The following is a 20727-nucleotide window of genomic DNA, read 5'->3' on the forward strand; positions in this document are numbered from 1 at the left end:
CTCTATATATGCTTTTGATACTGTTGAGTAGTTCCAGCATCTTACATTAGATTAGATTCCCTACAGTATGGAACCAGACCCTCCGACTCAACAAGTCCACACCGACCCTCCGAAGAGTAATCCACCCAGATCCATTCCCCATGTTTACACTTGACTAATGCACATAATGCTTTTGGCAATTTAGCATGGCCAATTCATCTAACCTGCATGTCTTTGGATTGTGGGAGGAAACTGACAAAGGCACGGGGCAAATGTGCCTGAAGCTGGAATCGAACCTAAGTCCCTGGTGCTGTGAGGCAGCAGTGCCAAACACTGCGCCACCATGCTGCACCGTTCCAACATCTGTAGTTCTTTACATATTTGTAAGCTAGTGTAATGACTTTATCGGAGTTTAAGTAATACCTAACAATAAATTTCAGTTTTGTTGTTTTAATTTTCACTGCTAGGTAGCTTAAACATTGCTGAAAAGGAACATGATGTCAATACTTCCATTTTGCAATTATCAGGACTGAAGCATGAGAAAGTCAAATTTAAAAAAAAGAACAACAATTTTACAGTATGAGAAGAGGGTTGAATAATGGTTGCTGTGGAGATGAAGAAGGGACTGCTACCTGTCTCAGTTCATTGATTAAATTCAAACAGGCAGGTTGATTCTGATTGGTCGGCATATTTTCATGGAGATACAATAGGTCATCTCCATAACCCTTGTGTCAGTGCAAAAATTGCAATGTGTGAACATACACCTTTCCTCACAGAAAAAAAAAGCTGATTTTGTGCATAAATTTAACTTCTAGTGCTTGAATGTCACCACGAGCCTGGTTAGAATTTAAAAGTCTCTGTTTTGCAAACGTTTTGACCTCAAACATTATCAAGTGCTAATTTGATTTTAATCTTTTGTCTTTTTTTTTGGAAACAATTTCCTTATTCAGAACTTTTTGAATCAACAGCTGAGGTTGTTGAGAGGCTTAGAGGCTCTTGTGGTGCAATAGTAATGCCACTATCTCTGAGCTGGGAGGCCCAGGTTGTAGTTTCGCCTGCTCCAGAAGCGTACAATAACATCTCTAAATAGGATGCTTTGGAAAATAGCAATGATTTCTCATAAAGAGGGATCAATTGAGTATACTTTCCCTGAACTGTTTCTTACACAATCTAATATTTTCTTAAATATGTAAGCCAAAACTCTATTATTGTGGCATAACCTTTTGAATTTTATATTCCATTCACCTTACAATAATTGCTAGCCTGCCATTTACCTTTCTAATCTCTTGCTGTATCTGTATATTAATTTTCTGAAATTACTGTATCAGGACACCCAGTTCCCTCTAAGTTCTGCAGCCTCTTTCTGTTTAGATATGATGTAAATGTTGTGCATTTCTAACTAAAGAGGAGTAGTTCACAACTTTCCGTATTGTGCTTTATTTGCCATGTCATTGCTCACTTACGTAACCTTTCAATATCCCTTTGCAGACTTCTCATGCCGACTTCACAATTTACTTTCCTACTTCTCTATGTACATTCAGTGTTGGGGGGATGAGGGTGGGTGGCTGTGAAGGGTTTGGAGGAGTTTGGACTAAATTATTTACTTTGGTTTTATTCCTTTATTCATCGATTCCACAAAGCACTCAAGCACTGAACCAGCCTTTAACCCTGCCTGCTCCGTACCCAGAAGTCTTGAACTCTTTGAACTCTTTCCAAATATCAATCATCCATAAACAAAACCTTATGATTTGTCAACAGACAAAGTGAAATAACAAGCACTGATACTTTTCAAAACTGTGGACAGTTTTCACTCAAATAGTTAAAGGAGAAGGAGATATGAATGTCTCAAGATCTCTTTTTAGCAGCTCCCCTTGTATCATTTTTAGAGCTTTCTTTGTTAGTTCAAATCCTGACAAAGGGTCAGTTAGACTCGAAACGTCAGCTCTTTTCTCTCCTTACAGATGCTGCCAGACCTGCTGAGATTTTCCAGCATTTTCTCTTTTAGTCTCTCTCTCTCTCTCTCTCTCTCTCTCAAGTTGAGTTTTGACATTCTCTCTTCACATATAAAAGTGCACTGGACATGCTTTGGACATTCCTTGAATGAAAATCAGATCTGACAAAAGACAGCTGTACGTTCACATTTACAGTTGCCTCCTTGGAGGGTATGTGCAAATTAGAACACAGCCTGTTCCATGAATATTGGCAGGGGTTAGGTCTGGGGGTGAGAATTCCAGATTTGTACCATAAAAATTCAACCACAAATCCTGTGCAGTACCAAAAGTGGATGAATGAATTATTTGCAATAACTAAGGCATTGTGTAGCCAAACTCTAGATCTACAATTTAAATAGATATTTGATAGTTCATTCTTGGGGTGTTAAATCTGAAAGGAAAGATTATGTGCATCAAAAGTAGCCAAACTGTAGAAAGAATGAAAACTTCAGTAAAGCTTTTAATAATGAGGATACTTAAATAGGTATAATTTTAAAAACAATGTATTGATGCAAACTACTATTTGTTGGCTTCAATTGAAACTGGCTCTTTGTTGAATACATGGCATTACTTTAACACATTTGACTGGCTCATACATAATATTGCGAGATATAACAAAACTTGCTTAAAGCAGTGTAACATCCAAATGACCAAAAGGAACATTAAAGGAGATTGGTTTTCAAACCTTCAATGGCATTGCTCATGTTGAAACATTGAGGTTTTTTTAAAGAATATCGTTAATCAGCTATTGAGCTCTACAAACAAATACATTTTCTTTTAGTATATTAATTTAAAATGTTATTAGTGCAGTAATAGGTTAATATTGAACACTTTTTTTCTAAATCTGAACTGAATAGAATATTTTGTATTCCAATGGTTAACTCTCGTTCTGAACCACGATCAGAGCTTTTGTGACTTATGAGAAACTCCTCTTCAATCCTTTGTTAATGCTTATTTTATGAGAAAACAAATATCATAATTTCATTTGAAAGTGCGCGTCAAAAATAATTCATGGACTCCAAAGATAATGTTTGCCCTTTGATCTCTTATTACCATAGCCTCTTAGACAGATTAAAATGCCTACATTGTTTCCATGGTAACATATTAACATTCTTATCAGCAGAATAATTGACCACAATCTTAGCCTGAGAAAAAAAAACAGACTTTTTCTTCTTTTCCTGCATTTATAGGTCTAAATCAATATGCAGACTGCAGCAGGGATGAATGCTTGATGCATTGTTGTACCACATAAGCTCACAACAGTGGCTTAAGTGAAGAGTGTCTTTAAAACAAAGAGAGAAAATGACATGAGGGAAGAACCTAAAAAAGACCCGCAAAGAATTGCAGATGCTGGAAATCAGAAATAAAACAAAAATTGCTGGAAAAATGCAGCACGTCTGGCAGCATCTGTGGAAGAAAGCAAGATTAATGTTTCAGGTTCAGTGACCTTTCTTCAGAATGGGGAGAACCTATTTAACTTTGCCTAAACTACTGTCACGGAAGCAACTGTCCATTGCATCATTGTCAGCAGCGACTAACATACAGTCCTCTTGGTACATTTACACTTAGTGGAAGGAAACCAGAGCACCCAGCAAGAGCCCATGTAGGCACAGGGAGAATGTGCAAACTCCATGCAGATAGTCACCCGAGGCTGGAATCCAACCTGAGGTCTTGACACATTGTGGCAGCAGTGCTAACTGCTATGCCACTGTGCTCCCCACCATTATCTAGTGCAAATTGCCTATTTTTCCCCTACGTTTGTATTTTTAAAATCTAAATACTCACCCATTGCCCTCTTAAATGCCTCAATTGTAAACTTAATGCACAAGTGTTTATTTTTTCACTTGTAAATCTTTTCCAATGAAAGCGGAATCCTATTGCACACGAGGAACCCTCTCTCTCGTATTGTCTATTTTCAAGAAATCACTACAGCTACAGGCTTACAAGTTAACCAATGCACGACACAAACAGTTGTGACACTATTTTAAAATAAACTCTGAAGTAAGTGGCATTAAAATACAGATATTTCACATACCTGACCTTACACAAAGATGTCAGCTAAGGCCATTTTGAATTACTGCTCATGATACCATGATACAGCTGAGTGCATTGAACACAGCTTGAGCAATGGAGTTCAATACTATCACAGCTGCAGTCATGATAACGTGTGTTTTACGACTAGTCATGCTCCTAGCCAAGCTTTTCCTGTATGTTATTACAATACCATCAACTACTTAACAATTACTCAAGTACATCTTTTCATAAACAAGTGGGACAAATCCTATACGGTGAATTATTGCTCCATTATTCACACTTTGATCATCAGCAAACTGATGGAACGTGCCTTTAACACTGTTATCCTGTGGCACTTATTCAGAATAGCTTGCTGACTGATGCTCAATTTGAGTTCCTCCAAGGCACCCCAGCAGCTGACCTCATTTCAGTCAAATATGGACAAAAGAGCTGAACTCAAGAAGTGAAGTGAAAGTAATTGCCCTTGACGTCAAGGCAATATTTGACTAAGCATGACATCAAGAATCACTAAGAAAATTGCAGAAATGGGAACTAAATGAAAACAACATCCATTAGTTCGAGTCACGCCTCACCTAAAACAAGATAACTCTGGTTGTCGGATGTCAACAGGACATAGCTGCAAGAGTTTCTCAAGGCCACGTCCTCAGCCCAACAATCTTCAAAAGCTGCAAAAATTATCTGCCCTTCTTCATAAGATTAAACAAGTTCATTGATGGCTGTACAATGTTCAGTTTCATTTAAAGCTACTCAAATTCTAAAGATGTCTGAGCTTCCATGAAACAAGTCAGGATTACATTGAGGATTAGTCTGATAAATGGAAAATAACGTTAATGCCACATAAGAGAATGACTATCTCTATCAAGAGAAAGTTTAATGAAATCCACCCAATATTCACTGATATTAAAATCATTGAATCCCCCACTGTCACCAGTCTGGAACTCACTATTGATCAGAAACTGAACTAAACTAGACAATTATGAACACTCATAAAAAACTTACAGAATAGAATAATGAAAATCAATTGTCATCAACTGAAGCCACACTTCTGGTTTAAACTTCTGTTAAATATACTTCTACAACAATATTAATAAGATAGGTGCTATTGTAATTCAGAATTTTATGCTTGTTCTCTTTTGTTTGCTCTTCCTGGATAACTGTACTGAATGATTTATTTACAGAATCTAACATACAAAACAATTAACCAGCAGAAGATACACTAACTTTGAACAAAGTACATATTATATTTGACTGCTGTAAAACTATTGATGGAGGTGCTATGGTGGATTTTGAGACATTGACGCTTTGCATCAGAATGTTGCATAATCTGATCTTCTCCATATTTTCTGATGAGATGTAACTCTTAGACTGCAACCTGATGTCTTGATCAATGACTTTCGATGTAGAAAATTTTTCCTGTTAATGCTGTGCCGACAAAGTCTACAACTGTGTTTTTTTTAGCAGAGCTCAGACCTAAGCATTAACATCAATTAGACATTTTCCGGACTGTCCTTCCCATTGCCGTTAGCTCCTGCCCCTTGGTACTAAATACAATAAAGCATTCTGTGCAAACCCTTCTAACTTACTCTGAATCCAATTTGATAACAATTTTACTGCTGATGTTTGGGGAACATGCATTGAGTAGCAGTGCATCTGCATTTTGCTTTCAGATGAACATTTTTAGATTAAGTGATTTAAATGCATGGTTACTGACTGTAGGCTAATGCTTTTATTCCTGATTGCTTGATCAATTTAAAACATTAAAATTGTCACCAATATTTGATTTTTTTTTGATTAGATTAGATTCCATACAGCATGGAAACAGACCCTTCAGCCCAACAAGACCACACGAACCCTTTGAAAAGTAACCCACCCAGACCCATTTCCATCTGACTAATGCACCGAACACTGTGGACAATTTGGCATGACCAATTCACCTGACCTGCAGATCTTTTGAAATGTGGGAGGAAACTGGAGCAAACCCATACAGACATGGGGAGTTTATGCAAACTCCAAACAGACAATCGCCCGAGGCTGGAATCAAACCCAGGTCCCCAGTGCTGTGAGACAACAGTGCTAACACTGAGCCACTGTGCCACCCTCATTACTTTCAAAAGCTGTGGACATTTTATAATTGTTACAAAATTTAGGGTTATAATCTAACTTGATTGATTGATTTATTGTCACCTGTACTGAGGTACAGTGAAAAACTTTGTTTATGAGCAATCCAAGAAGAGCATTGTAAGCAAGGATTTACTGATCAAAAAGACTTAGACAGAGGCATACAGATTACATGCACAGGACATGCACTAGGCTGGATCAGCATTAATAAAATCAACATTATTTGAGGTTAGTGATTCCAATCATCCGTTGAACGACAGCAATGAAGAAGCTGTTCCTGAACCTCATGGTGCATGTGTTCTGGCTTCTGTATCATTTGCCTAACGTCAAGGGTTGTAGGAGATCATTAAGAGTTTACATCAGTTGCATTTCTCATCCTGTTTCATCTTAATTTGGCCAAACTAACATAAAGCAGAGAGAATATGTTCATAGCAAATTACATTTCTGACAATTTGTAAGCTGATCAGAGATAAAAGAGGCTCCGATAATTAGTCTTTTTAAAGGACACTATTATGTAAATTTTAATAGCTTTTGAGTGTACATCCAAGTTTAAAGTTAATCAGAAATTAACAACGTGTAGGGTGAAGGTTGCAAAATGTTTCATCATGGTTTTAAAATTAACAACTGCTTCAATAGAGCCAATATAACAAGTCTGCTTTGACGTCTGGTGAAGACGAACACTAGAGGCTTTCAATGTACAGTCATCACAAGGAAATTAGATTGTTCAGGTGAAGAGAAAACCCAGAGAGACTAGTTCTCACAGGGAGTAGATGAGGTGAATAGTATGATGCCTGATAAAGGGAAGATTGATAAGAACTGGAGGAGGAAGCAATGGAACTTATGCTGATAAAGCTGGATGTAGAAGATGCTCAAATGGAGTATGATCACCCATTTGGCTTTGGTGGGCCACTTGGGCCCGTTTCAGTTATGTACTTCTATTTAATTTTATGTTACCAGCTTGCAGTATAATGACAATATGGTGTCATTTGTTTGTAACGAATTGATTGTATTAGTATAATCTATTATGTTCGAGAGTGTGGTGCCGGAAAAGCACAGCAGGTTAGGCAGCAACCGAGGAGCAGGAAAATTGATGTTTCAGGCAAAAGTCCTTTCCTAATAAAGGGCTTTTGCCTGAAACATTGATTTTCCTGTTCTTTGGATGCTGTCTGACCTGCTGTGCTTTTCCAGCACCACACTTTTGACTCTGATCTCCAGCATCTGCAGTGCTCAGTTTCTCCCAATCCAATATGATGCCAGCTTTGACTGTAACTTGCTTTCTGAAATAACAAAAGCCAATATCCCATCACCAAGTCACCTTTTATTTACATGTGCATGGTACATGACACTGGTCCAGCTAAGTGCAGAGTCAGCTCCTAGAGTGAGTAGAACCCTGACACTGTCGGCCAGGACTTCCTGATTGAACCAGGTTAACAACGTCAGTCAGGAACAGTATTACCTCAAATACTAAGTGCAGAGCATAAGAACCTGCTGCATGGGTTTCCTCCAGGTGCTCCGGTTTCCTTCTGTAATCCAAAGATGTGCAGGTTAGGTAGATTGGCCATGTTAAATTGTCCATTGTGTCCAGGGATATGCAGGCTAGGTGGGTTACCCATGGGAAATCCATCTAACTAACTTTGCTCTAATCATTAAGTTCATATTGATCACTAACTTTAGTGAACTATACACCGTAACCACAACATCTTTTTCTTGCTTAACTCCTTTCAGTATTGTTCACTGTGAATGAAAAAGAAGAATTTGTTCTGTCATGCTTAATAACACACTTCCATTTCAGTTTTCTATTATCTTTAGATGAAAAGCAGATAGATTTTATTCCAGATGATAAAGGATGAGCACAAGATGAAAAGCTTCAACAAATATGTATTTTTCAGTGATCTGCAAGTTCTGTACCATCAAACAATGATTAAAATTAAAGACTTAAAAAGGGCTAGCTCTTAATAATTAAGATGCAGTATTGGCAGAAAGATTTATAAAGGTCACAACAAGGAAACTTGATTTAAGAATGTTTATAGAGGAAAGGGCTTGGTATTTTAGATTGTGAAAGGCTGGGCAACATCCATTTTTTCCCAAGGTAAAGAAGATGGGGAAATCCTTGAAGAACCAGGTAGCTAACACTATGATCATCAGAAAAAAGAGGGAAAATCTTGCAAAATTTTGTAAAACCCAACAGGCAGCACAGAGATACAGCCTTACTGAAAAAAAAGAATTAAAAATCACACAACACCAGTTTATAATTCAACAGATTTATTTGGAGATACAAGCTTGTGGAGTTACCTGATGAACACCGGCACCTCCACGTCATAAAGAAACAGATTTATCATCGAAACCCTACAATGTGGAAGCAGCTCATTCCACCCTTCGAGTCCATACCACCACTCCAGAAAACATTTCATCCAGACCGCTAAACTATAACTCTGTATTTTCCCAAAGCTAACACACCTCGGCTACCGATCCCTGGACACAATGGGCAATTTACCATGGCCAATCTACCAGACCAGCACATCTTTATACAGTGGGAGAAAACCAGAGCACCTAGGGGAAACCCACACAGACAGTTACGCAAGGTTGGAATCAAACCCAGGTTCCTGGTGCTATAAGGCAGTGCTAACCATTGAGCCACCGCGCTACCCCTTAACAAAAACTTAAGAAACAGCTTGAAAACAATATATTACTGCAGACCAGCAGATGATACAATGTAAAACTTAACAGTATTGCCTCAAGTACTAAGTGTAGAGCATAAGAACCTGCTGCATGTATTTCCTCCAGGTGCTCCGGTTTCCTTCTGTAATCCAAAGATGTACAGGTTAGGTAGATTGGCCATGTTAAATTGCCCATTGTGTCCAGGGATATGCAGGCTAGGTAGGTTATTCATGGGAAATGCAGGATTATAAGGATAGGGTAAGTGTGTAAATCTGGATGGGATGCTGTTTGGAGGGTGTGGTATGGACTCGATGGGCTGAATGGTCTGCTTTCACACTGTAGGTATTCTATGATTTCTATGAAATTTTATAATGACAACAAAAATGATTAAAATGTGCTCCTGTTGATCAGTATTATGTTGACGGATAAGTAGACCAAGATTTCAGCAATTTGATGGAGAGTACATAGTTTGAGCACTGACAGCATTTAGATCTCACAGATAACTTTCTAGGATTTTACAAAATGATAATCACAGTTTCCTTTCTAGAAGATGCATTGGAAGGGATACGTGAGGGTCATTTAGACATTCAGGTGTTTAGTCGTGGCTGACTCAACACTGTAGTGGCCATAGGTCTCAAAGTGAGTGAAGATCGAAAATCTCATTGTGAAATTTGAAATTTGTGTGTGATTGCTAAGTTTGAGAAATACCCCTGAAACTACGGAAGGGTAATCAAAAACAAAAGCTCAGTACAATGTGTGGCTACAGGGATGGTGCAGGAGGGAGTGTTTCGGATACCTGGATATTTGGGGCTCATTCTGGGGTAGGTGGGACCTCTACAAACAGGATGGTCTATACCTGAACCAGTGGCATTCCAATAATCTGCGGGGAGTTTTGCTAATGTTCTTTGAGAGGGTTTGAATTATTTCAGCAGGTGATGGGAACTTAAATTGTAGTTCCATTGTCCAGGAGGTTGAGAGCAGTGAGGTCAGAAATGACATTTCAAGGTCACAAGAGTTCACTGACAAGCAGGAAGTGTGTCAACTTCAATGCCAGGAGCATTCTGAATAAGAAGGGTGAACTTGCAGCATAAGTTGGTACCTGGAACTTCGATGTTGTGCCCATTTCAGAGACATGGATAGAGCAGGGACAGGGATGGTTGCTGCAGGTTTCAGGATTTAGATGTTTCAGTAAGGACTGAGAAGATGTTAAAAGAGAGGGAAGTATGGCATTGTTAGTCATGGACAGTATTGTAGTGGCAAAAAGGACATTTGAGGACTTGTCTACTGAGGTACTATGGGCTGAGGTTAGAATCAGGAAAGGAGAAGTCATCCTGTTGGGAATTTTCTGCAGGCTTCCGAATAATTCCAGAGATGTTGAGGAAAGGATTGCAAAGATAATTCTGGATAGGGGCTAGAGTAACAGGGTAGCTGTCATGGGGGCTTTAACTTTTCAAATATTGACTGCAAGTACAATAGTTTGAATACTTTAGATAGATCAGTTTTTGTCCAATGTATGCAGGAGGACTTCCTAACACAGTATGTAGACAAGCCAACAAGGGGCAAGGCCACATTGGATTTGGTACTGTGTAATGAACTTGGCCAAATGTTAGATTTGGAGGTAGGTGAGCACTTTGGTGATAGGGACCACAATTTAATTATGTTTACCATAGCGATGGAAAGGGATTGGTATTTACCATAGGGCAAGAGTTATTGCTGGGGGAAAGGCAATTATGATGCGATTAGGCAGTATTTAGGATGAATAGGTTGGGAAGGAATCTACAGAGGATGGTCACAACTGAAGTGTGGAGCTTGTTTATTGAACGGCTACTGCATGTCCTTGATAAGTGTACCTGTCAAGCAGGGAGGAAGTGGTCGAGCGAGGGAGCCATGGTTTACTAAAGAAGTTGAACTCTTGTCAAGAGGATGAAGGCTGATGTTAGAATGAGATGTGAAGGCTCAGTTAGGGTGCTTGAGAGTTACAAGTTAGCCAGGAAAGAACTAAAGAGAGAGCTAAGAAGAGCCAGGATGGGACATGAGAAGTTGCTGGCAGGTAGGATCAAGGAAACTCCTAGGTATATCAGAAATAAAAAAAAATGACAAGAGAAACATTAGGGCCATTCAAGGATAGTAGTGGGAATTTGTGTGTGGAGTCTGAGGAGATAGGGGAAGCGCGAAATGAATATTTTTAGTCAGTATTCATCAGAAAAAGACAATGTTGTCGAGGAGAATACTGAGATACAGACTACTAGACTAGATAGAATTGAGATTCACAAGGAGATGTTAGCAATTCTGGAAAGGGTGAAAATAGATAAGTCCCCTGGCCTAGTTGGAATTTATCTGAGGCTTCTTTGGGAAGCCAGAGAGGAGATTGCAGAGCCGTTGGTTTTCATCTTTATGTTTTCACTGTCTATAGGTATAGTGCCAGAAGACTGGAGGATAGCAAATATCGTCACCTTGTTCAAAAATGGGAGTAGAGACAACTCTGGAATTTATAAAACAATGAGCCTTATTTCAGTAGTGGGTAAAGTGTTGGAAAAGGTTATAAAGGATAGATTTATAATCATCTACAGAGGAATAAGTTGATTAGGGATAGTCAACATAGTTTTGTGAAGGGTAGGTCTTGCCTCACAAACCTTATTGAGTTCTTTAAGAAGGTGACTAAACACGAGGATGAGAATAAAGCGGTTGATGTGGTGTATATGGATTTCAGTAAGGCGTTCGACAAGGTTCCCCAAAGTAGGCTATTTCACAAAATATGGAGGCATGGGAATGAGGCTGATTTAGTGGTTTGGATCAGAAATTGAACACAGAGCATAGAGCATTACAGCGCAGTGCAGGCCCTTTGGCCCTCGATGTTGCGCTGACCTGTGGAACCAATCTGAAGCCCATCAAACCTATACTATTTCATTTTTGTCCAAGTGCCTATTCAATGACCATTTAAATGCCCTTAAAGTAGGTGAGTCTACTACTGTTGCAGGCAGTGCATTCCATACCCTACTACCTCTGACATTTGTCCTATATCTATCACCTCTCAATGTCCCTTGTGAGAGCGATCAGCATCCAAGGAAAAAGGCTGTCATTATCCAACCTATCTAACCCTCTGATTAATTTACATCTCTCATGTTGGCTAGCTGAAAGAAGACAGAGAGTGGTGGTTGATGGGAAATGTTCATACTGGAATTCAGTTACTAGTAGTGTACAACAAGGATCTGTTTTTGGGGCCACTGCTATTTGTAATTTTTATAAATGACCTAGATGATGGCATAGAAGGATGGGTTAGTAAATTTGCGGATAACACAAAGGTGGGTGGAGTTGTGAATAGTGGTGAAGGATATTGCAGGTTACAGATAAGCTGCAGAGCTGGGCTGAGAGGTGGCAAATGGAGTTTAATACAGAAAAGAGTGAGGTGATTCACTTTGAAAGGAGCAACAGGAATACAGAGCACTGGGCTAATGGTAAGCTTCTAGGCAGTGTAGATGAGCAGAAAGATCTCGGTGTCCATGCACATGGACCCCTGAAAGTTCCCACCCAGGTTGATAGGGTTGTTAAGAAGGCATTCAGTGTATTATCTTTTATTAGTAGAGGTCGGAGCCACGAGGTCATGTTGCAGCTGTGCAATACTCTGGTGCGGCCTCACATGCTGAAAATGTGTTGCTGGTCAAAGCACAGCAGGCCAGGCAGCATCTCAGGAATAGAGAATTCGACGTTTCGAGCATAAGCCCTTTGCGGCCTCACATGGTTTATTGCGTATAGTTCTGGTCACTGCACGATAGGAAGGATGTGGAAGCTTTAGAAAGGGTTCAGAGAAGATTTACTAGGATGTTGCCTGGTATAGAGGGAAGGTCTTACTAGGGAAGGCTGAGGGACTTGAGGCTGTTTTTGTTAGGGTGAACAAGATTAAGAGGTGACTTAGCTGAGACATACAAGATAATCAGAGGGTTAGATAGGGTGGACTGTGAGAGCCTTTTTCCTTGGATGGTGATGGCTAACATGAGGGGACATAGCTTTAAATTGAAGGGTGATAAACATAGGGCAGATGTCTGAGGCAGTTTTGATACTCAGAGAGTAGTAGGGGCTTGGAATGCACTGCCTGACTTGCCAACTTTATGGGCATTTAAATGGTCATTGGATAAACATATGGATGAAAATGGAATAGTGTGGATTAGATAAGCTTTAGATTGTTTGCACTGGTCAGCTCAACATCAAGGGCCGAAGGACCTGTACTGCACTGTAATGTTCTATGTTCTATGGTCTATGAAATCGTAAGCACTGAGAACAAGAATCAGCTGAACAATCATTTGACTCCATTTCAGAATCGTTCACGAATCATCTTCAGAACACAGAATTGTCAATGCCAGTGACGTAGATAGGGTTGATGAATAACAGTCTTCCAATAAAATAATTGAGATTGTGAAGAAATCTTTTTCAGTAACAGAATCCCTACAGTGTGGAAGCAGGCCATTCAGCCCATTCAGTTTACACTGACCTTCCAAAGAGCATCCCACCCAGACCCACCCTATTCCTGTATTTCCCATGGCTAATCCACCTGGTCTACACACTATGGGATGTCCATGTATAGCATGGCTGATCCACCTAACCAGCACATCTTTGGATTGTGGGAGGAAACCCACACAGACATGGAGAAAATGTGTAAAACCCACAAAGACAGTCACTCAAGTGTAGAATCTGGCACTATAAGGCAACAGTACTAACCACTGAGCAACTGTGCCAACCCAATAGTCTAGCACACACAGAAGATGAATGAAGACGTTCAGCCTGAACAATGAATTAAGGGAAATGAGCTGCAAATGACTCTAAGGAAACCAGATCAATATTCACAGATTCAAGACAAGGTCAAATAAATAAAAACCTTTGTTTAAATATTCAGGATACTGTGAAAAAGAAAATTCCAAATCCATTCAGAAAAATACAGCATTGTCATATGCTGAAGATTGGGCAGGGAGGTGGGGAGAAGGAGCCCAGAGAGACAGAACGGTAGTCAGGTAGACAAACAAATGGATCGTGGTGAGCTGGGGAGTAGATAAGCCTGCTAATCTAGACCATTAGTGGATGAAAATGAGTTGGCTGAGATGACAGTAGCCTACCTGATGACAAGGTTTGATGTGTGGGGCTGGAGGAAGGACATGGAAATTATTGAGCTTGATATTGAGTCTTCAAGGCTGCATGGTCCCCGAGTGGGAAATGAGAAGCTGTTCTTCCAACTTAGGGAAGCTTGGTGTAAGTTTTGTGAAACAGAACATAAATGTTCCTCAAATCAGTTACTCAGACTGCATTCCATTTTTCAAATTTGGGGAAAATCTCTGCTGCTCACTGCTGTTCCCTCTCTGGGCTCTGTTTCCCACCTATTGTCTACTCCTTCCCCCTTGTCTTCTGCATATTTCCTAGCTACAGTCAGTTCTGAAGAAGGGTCACTGGACCTGAAATGTTGACTCTGCTTTCTCTGCACTGATGCTGCCAGACCTGCTGAGTTTCTCCAGCTATTTCTATTTTTATCTCAGACTATTCTCTGTTTGTGTCACATACTGATAGAGGTGACAAATACAATCAGGTACCAGGACTGGTCATTTTGGAAAAGATCACAGAACCCAACTCCAAGATTCATAGAATATACTCACACCTAATTGTAATTGAGGCAAGTGATTAACTCCTTCTCATGAAGCAGGTCCATCACTAAAATAGGTTAAGCTGGCTGAATGCATCAAATTTAACTCTATTTTTATTTTTATGCCTGGCTTTCTGCCTTAAGACATTTCATGGATGGGGGACAATGAATAAACAGTTGAAAGAGGAACAAGCAAGGAAGTTGGAGGTCTGGGAAATTCCCCAAGCATTGAGGAACTGAAGGAAGTTTTTTGAAGTAGTATGTAGGGGTGAAAACAAGGAGAAAGTGAGGACTGAAGATGCTGGAGATCAGAGTCGAGTGTGTGGTGCTGAGAAAGCACAGCAGGTCAGGCAGCATCAGAGGAACAGGGAAAATTGGTGTTTTGGGCAAAAGTCCTTCATCAGAAATCCTGAGGAGTGAAAACAAGGCTGGAATTATGCATGATGAGAGTTTGAAATTCAAGGTTTTGGTGGATCATATTCAATTTAGATCAGTAAATATATGGTGTATGAGATTTCAGTTAAGTTACAATAGAGATAATAATGTTTGGAGTCAGCTATGGAGGGCAGATAGAAAGCTAAGCATGGAATACATTGGAATCATTAGGTTTGGAGGCAACAAAAATATGAATAAGGAATTTATGATCCAGTGCACTATTACAGAACAATGATGGGTGATATTAGAATGCCAGAAGTAGATAGTGTTGAAGGAACATGTCTTTTTATTTTGTTTTAAACAAAAACTGAACTGAAATGAGAAAGAGAGGTTTTAAAATCAGTGTTTTAAAGGTTAGCTATATGTTTGGAAAGCAAGAAACATCTATTCCAGGTATCATGGAAACAATTGTTTGAATGAACAACAGTTGAAATTTAGGTCGTAAATGATTTGGAGTTGAGGGGGTATACAGAAGTAGCTTTTGCTGGCAAAAAAAAAATGTTTAGCCTATGGACTAGTGACCAGTTATTGAGAACAGAGACATTCCAACCAGTGGAAGCATCCAGAGAAAGCCAACTGAAGCAATATTGCTGGCTATCAAACTAACCATAAAGATCAATTCAACAACAGGTCTTGGGATCAAAGACAATTGAACTGTGTTTTGCCATCTTGTATGTATGTGTGGGTGTATGTGTGTGGTCACACATGCATGCATGTGTGTTTGCGCATGCATATGTGCGCATGTGTTGATGGATGTGTGTGCGTGTGCATGTATATCTGTGTGTGCACGTGTGTGCAGAGGACTTTACAATGGATCAGAGTTTTAATTAATGGTGTTATATGCTGATGTCTTATAACATTAAACTGTAGACAGAGTCTAGCTTTTTTAAAGGATTCATTCAGAGGATGAAGGCATTGCAGACTAAGCTGGCATTTATTGTCAATTTCTCACAGCGCACAGGACAGTTCAGAGTCATACATAGCTGTGAACCTGGAACACATGTAGGCCAGACCAGGTAAGGATGTTTGCTTCCCTAAAGATCATTAACGAACCAAATGGGCTTTCCAACAATCGACAATGAATGCATTGCCATCATTAAGCTCGTCATCCCAGATCTTTTAGTGAATTCAAATTCCATCATCTGTCATGGTAGGATTCATATGCAGGCCCCCCAGAACTTTATCTGGCTCTTTGGATGAACTCTCCAGCAATAATCCCATTAGGCCATCACCTCCTCTCTCTTTTTTGTATTAGTTACTTGTTACCAGTTGCTTGTAATGCTTGAACTTCACATTTTTAGAATCTTTTAACTTTTATGAAGACTCGAGAATAGTAGAGCTTTATTTCCAATGCATGATCATAGTGAACCATAACAAGTATTCATTATGCCATCTATTATATATAATATAAGATACGTTTTAAAAGCAAAAATACAGATTTGATTAGCATAAAATGTATTGAGATTTCAAAACAAATTTAATATGTTCACATCAGAGTTCATTATAAACACGGTGATGCCAAAAAAGGGTAAAGTTATTTAATCGTCTATAAGCAATGCATGTTGTATCTCATTTGTGATTACTGTGAATGGACGAAATACATGAACATTTATGAACAAATAGAGTAGAAAACATATTTCCACAGTGCGACGTATTCAAATTATTCAATAGCCATTTCTTTGTTGCAGCCAGATTTGAGGAAATTATAAAGATATTTGTGAAACGTAGTTTGGTCCTTTCTCATGTTAGTTATTTTTTTCATAGCATCAGTTATGCAGGATATTATGAGATCACTAACTGCAGCTGAATGAAGATACAAAGATGTATGCAGCAGACAGGATAATGAAGGTCTTGACTTTTAGCCAATATGCAATGCCAGAAAATGTAAACCATTCATGCCAAGTGTAATTATAAAATATTTCTCTTCTTTCTCAAGGTTGTGTTGCTAAATCACTACTTAGATGGAATATCACTATTATCGAGATATTTTTGAGTATTTACTGTAGAGATTCCATTGCTCATTTCTATAGCTATTACGCTGTTAAATGGAACTAGATTAATTTAAGGTATCAGGTCAGCATGGATGAGTTAGACCAAAGAGCCTGTTTCCATGCTGTAAAATTCTATGATTCTACGTACGATACTGTGTGCATGCATATGTCAATTTACCCATTAAACACATTGAAATGATGCTTAATTTCTGTATTTCTACTGTATATTGGAATATTGTTACTTCCACACATGTCGTTTACTGTATCTGTTGCTCCCAATGCAGTCTCCTCTACACTGGGGACACAGGACTGCTTCAGTGAATATTTCCAGGACACCCCCTCTGTGCCCGAACACTTCAATTCCTCCTCCCACTCCGTGAAGGACATGCAGCTCCTGGGCCTCCTCTATCGCCACTCCCTAACCGCCAGACGCCTGGAGGAAGAACGCCTCATCTTCGGCCTCAGGATCCTTCAACCCCACAGCATCAATGTGGATTTCACCAGTTTCCTCATTTCCCCTTCCCCCACCTTATCCCAGTTCCAACCTTCCAACTCAGCACTGCCCTCATGACCTGTCCATCTTCCTTCCCACCTATCCACTCCAGCCTCCTCTCCCACCTATTATCATTATCCCCACCTCCATCTACCTATCACACTCTCAATTACCTTCCCCCCAGCCCCACCCCCCTCCCATTTATCTCTCATCCTCCCAGCCCACAAGCCTCATTCCTGATGAAGAACTTTTGCATTGATTTTCCTGGTCTTCAAATGCTGCCTGACCTGCTGTGCTTTTCCAGCACTGCACTCTCAACTCTAATGTCCAGCATCTGTAGTCCTCACTTTCACCTAGTTTTACAGAAAAATCTACATATACTAAAGAAGCCAGCTTCACATAGGTGTCTATTTAGGTTAACATTCTGTAACAAGAGAACCTGGATTCATGGTAGTTGGCAGAAGGAAGGGGTGTGCTTGGGACAATGCTTTTTATCCTTGTGAAAGTAACTTTTTTAAAAATTTTATTTTTATTTTGAATTATGTACTAAAATGGGAAAAGAACAGACAATTTTAAAATCAAGATCTATGGAAGGAGTTGTTGGAGTTTTAAAAATAAACAAATTGTGAGTTATGTTTATTCTGTTATGTTGTAGCCCACAAGGGAGGGGAGGTAAGATGTTTAAGCACTATGCTGTATGCGCAGAGTGAGATTCAGCCAGCAACAGATTGCTGATTGGTTTGTGATCAATTGTAGATGTTGAAAGTCACCAGCCTGGCTACAACTCTCTGGTTGGTTCCTGGGCAGTTGAAAAGCTTGGGTATTTATGATAAAGGGAGATTAAATCATTTATTTCTTGTGATGATTCCAGGAATAGTGAGCCTCAGCGCATTTCACCAAGTAGGTTGTGACAATGCAGTGATTTGTTACAAAACAGAAGTCACTACAAGGAATCAGTTTAACTCAGTTGGCTGGATTGTTGGTTTATAAAGCAGCGTGATGCTAACAATATGGGTTCAATTCCCATCACTGGTTTGGGGTTACCATGAAGGACTCTTCTTCTCAACCTCTTCCCTCACCTGAGGTCTGGTGGCACTCAGGTTAAATCACCACCAGTTGCTTCTCTCTAATAAGCAGCCCCTATGGTAAGACTATGACCACACACAGAAGTCACTGCCTGAAAGTTTGATAAACCAGGCATCTCAGAAGGAAAGAGCAATAATACTTGAAAGGGCTGGAGCATTGTTCTGAAATATACAAAGGTAGATCCTTGAAAGGGTTAACATATATATGATAGGTTAAGTGACTGCAGTCTTCACTATATCATTCTACAATTTTATATTGTTCCTCCAACTTTCAAAGTCAATTATCCCCTTTGCCCTCTCAAAAAGTTCATCTTTATCAACCTGTCATTTCCAATGATCATCCCTTCTATGACCTCTTTGTCATCCCAAAACTTCTTGAATATCTTGAATACAATCTGAAAGATTCATGTTGATTACTGCCATAGGTGAGGCATGTACCACATCTACTGAAAAATAAAAGAAAGATCTGTGAAGAAAATTTAGTATCACAATCATTGAATTAAAGCACAGTGAACAAATTCAAGACATTGAACATTTAACTAAAATAGTGAAGAAGCTTTCAGTATTTTCCCTGGAATGTCAAAGGCTGAGTGGTGACCTTATAAAGGTTTTTAAAATCACAAGGAGCATGGATAGGATAAATAGACAAGGCCTTTTTTCAGGGATGGGGTAGACTAAAACGAGAGTGTATAGGTTTTATGTGTCAGGGGAAAGATTTAAAGGGGACCTAAGGGGCAACTTTTTTCACACAGAGGATGGTGCATGTATGGAATGAGCTGCCAGAGGAAGTGGTAGAGGCTGGTATAAATAGAACATTTAAAAGGCATTTATATGGTTATATGAATAGGAAAGGTTTAGAGGGATGTGGGCCAAATGCTGGCAAATGGGACGAGATTAATTTAGGTTATCTAGTCAGCTTGGACAAGTTGGACCGAAGTGTCTGTTTCCGTGCTGTATTCTCTATGACTTTATGACTCAAAATATTTCAGAAGAAAATACTCCAGAATAAACAGCTGCACATTGCTACATTTCAAAGATATAACATAGAAGCACAAGTCTGCTCCTCAATTCAGGTAATTTCTAAACCAAATGTTAACTTCATCTCTCTGCCTTCGCCCTCAGTACTTTAGCCTAAACAATACTGTTCATGTGTAAACTCTTCTTTCGCACCCAGATGGTGAAGATCTATTGAGGATATCACCACTCCTGCTTTTATTTCAGATTTCTGGCATCCACAGTATTTTGCATTTATTGTGATCAATTCTTTGGATATTGTTGAGCATATTGCTGGAGCTGTATTTATCAGTTCCTTTGCAGAGATTTCTATCACACTCCTGACGTGTGCCTAATGGAGAGGCTTTTGGGAATCTGAACAAAAAGTGTTAGCTCCTGACCAGCTCAGGCAGCCACAGGATTTAATATTGTTCATCCAATTGAACATCAAGCGATCAGCTCCTTTCTGCTTGTCCTTTTATTAATGATCTCATCCTTCTTGCCTTTATAATATATTCCAGTGTCATCCTTTCTTCAGTATCTTGTTGTCTGAAAATCTACTCATGCTATCTGCTTCAAATGTTTATTCTTGGCAACATTTTTGTTTGGCTCAGACTGTCCACTACTTGCTTCTTCTTTCGTAAAAGGCAATTATGTATGGGAACAATATTTTGTGTAAAATGCCAAAACAGTCTAAGAATTCTTTTATGACTCATCTCCTCTGCAGTTTATCATAGCAGTTCTGACATTTGTGCTGGAAAAGATTACTGTGCCCAGTGTTTTTATGAAGAAGTTGTTCTAAATGATCAATTTAGGGATAGAAATTTTTGGATGAATTTCTGACCGTTTCCATCATTTGAAATTAGCTTCATTAGATAAATTGAAGCATCAAATTGGACTCTTTGGGGGTGGATGTGGTAGTGATCTGTTGACCCAGTCAGTAGGATGGCCAAGAAATCGGTCATGTTGATGTTAATCGTGTGTGGTTCAACTACTTCGATCTCGTTGTGCTAGATTTGGGACTTGCTTCCCAGCCTTGCCTGTGGTCAAGTTTCTGCCACTGTATTAAACATGGGTGGTCAGAGAACTCAAGAAGATAATTTGGAAAACATTGAATTCATTCATGTCATATGAAGCAAGTCATCCTGTATGTGTGTCTGACTGCACATTATTGTCTATGTTTTGGACACTTCAATCAGTTTATGTACTCTTATAATAGTACCAGCAGTGATCCACATGTTTGAACTGGGCTGTTGGAATCTCCTTCCTCTCTCTCATAGGGCTACTTTCCACAAAGGTGTGTCCCACAGTCCAGGGTGGATATCTC

Source organism: Hemiscyllium ocellatum, chromosome 18 (genome assembly GCF_020745735.1).
Source record: "Hemiscyllium ocellatum isolate sHemOce1 chromosome 18, sHemOce1.pat.X.cur, whole genome shotgun sequence".
NCBI lineage: Eukaryota > Metazoa > Chordata > Chondrichthyes > Orectolobiformes > Hemiscylliidae > Hemiscyllium > Hemiscyllium ocellatum.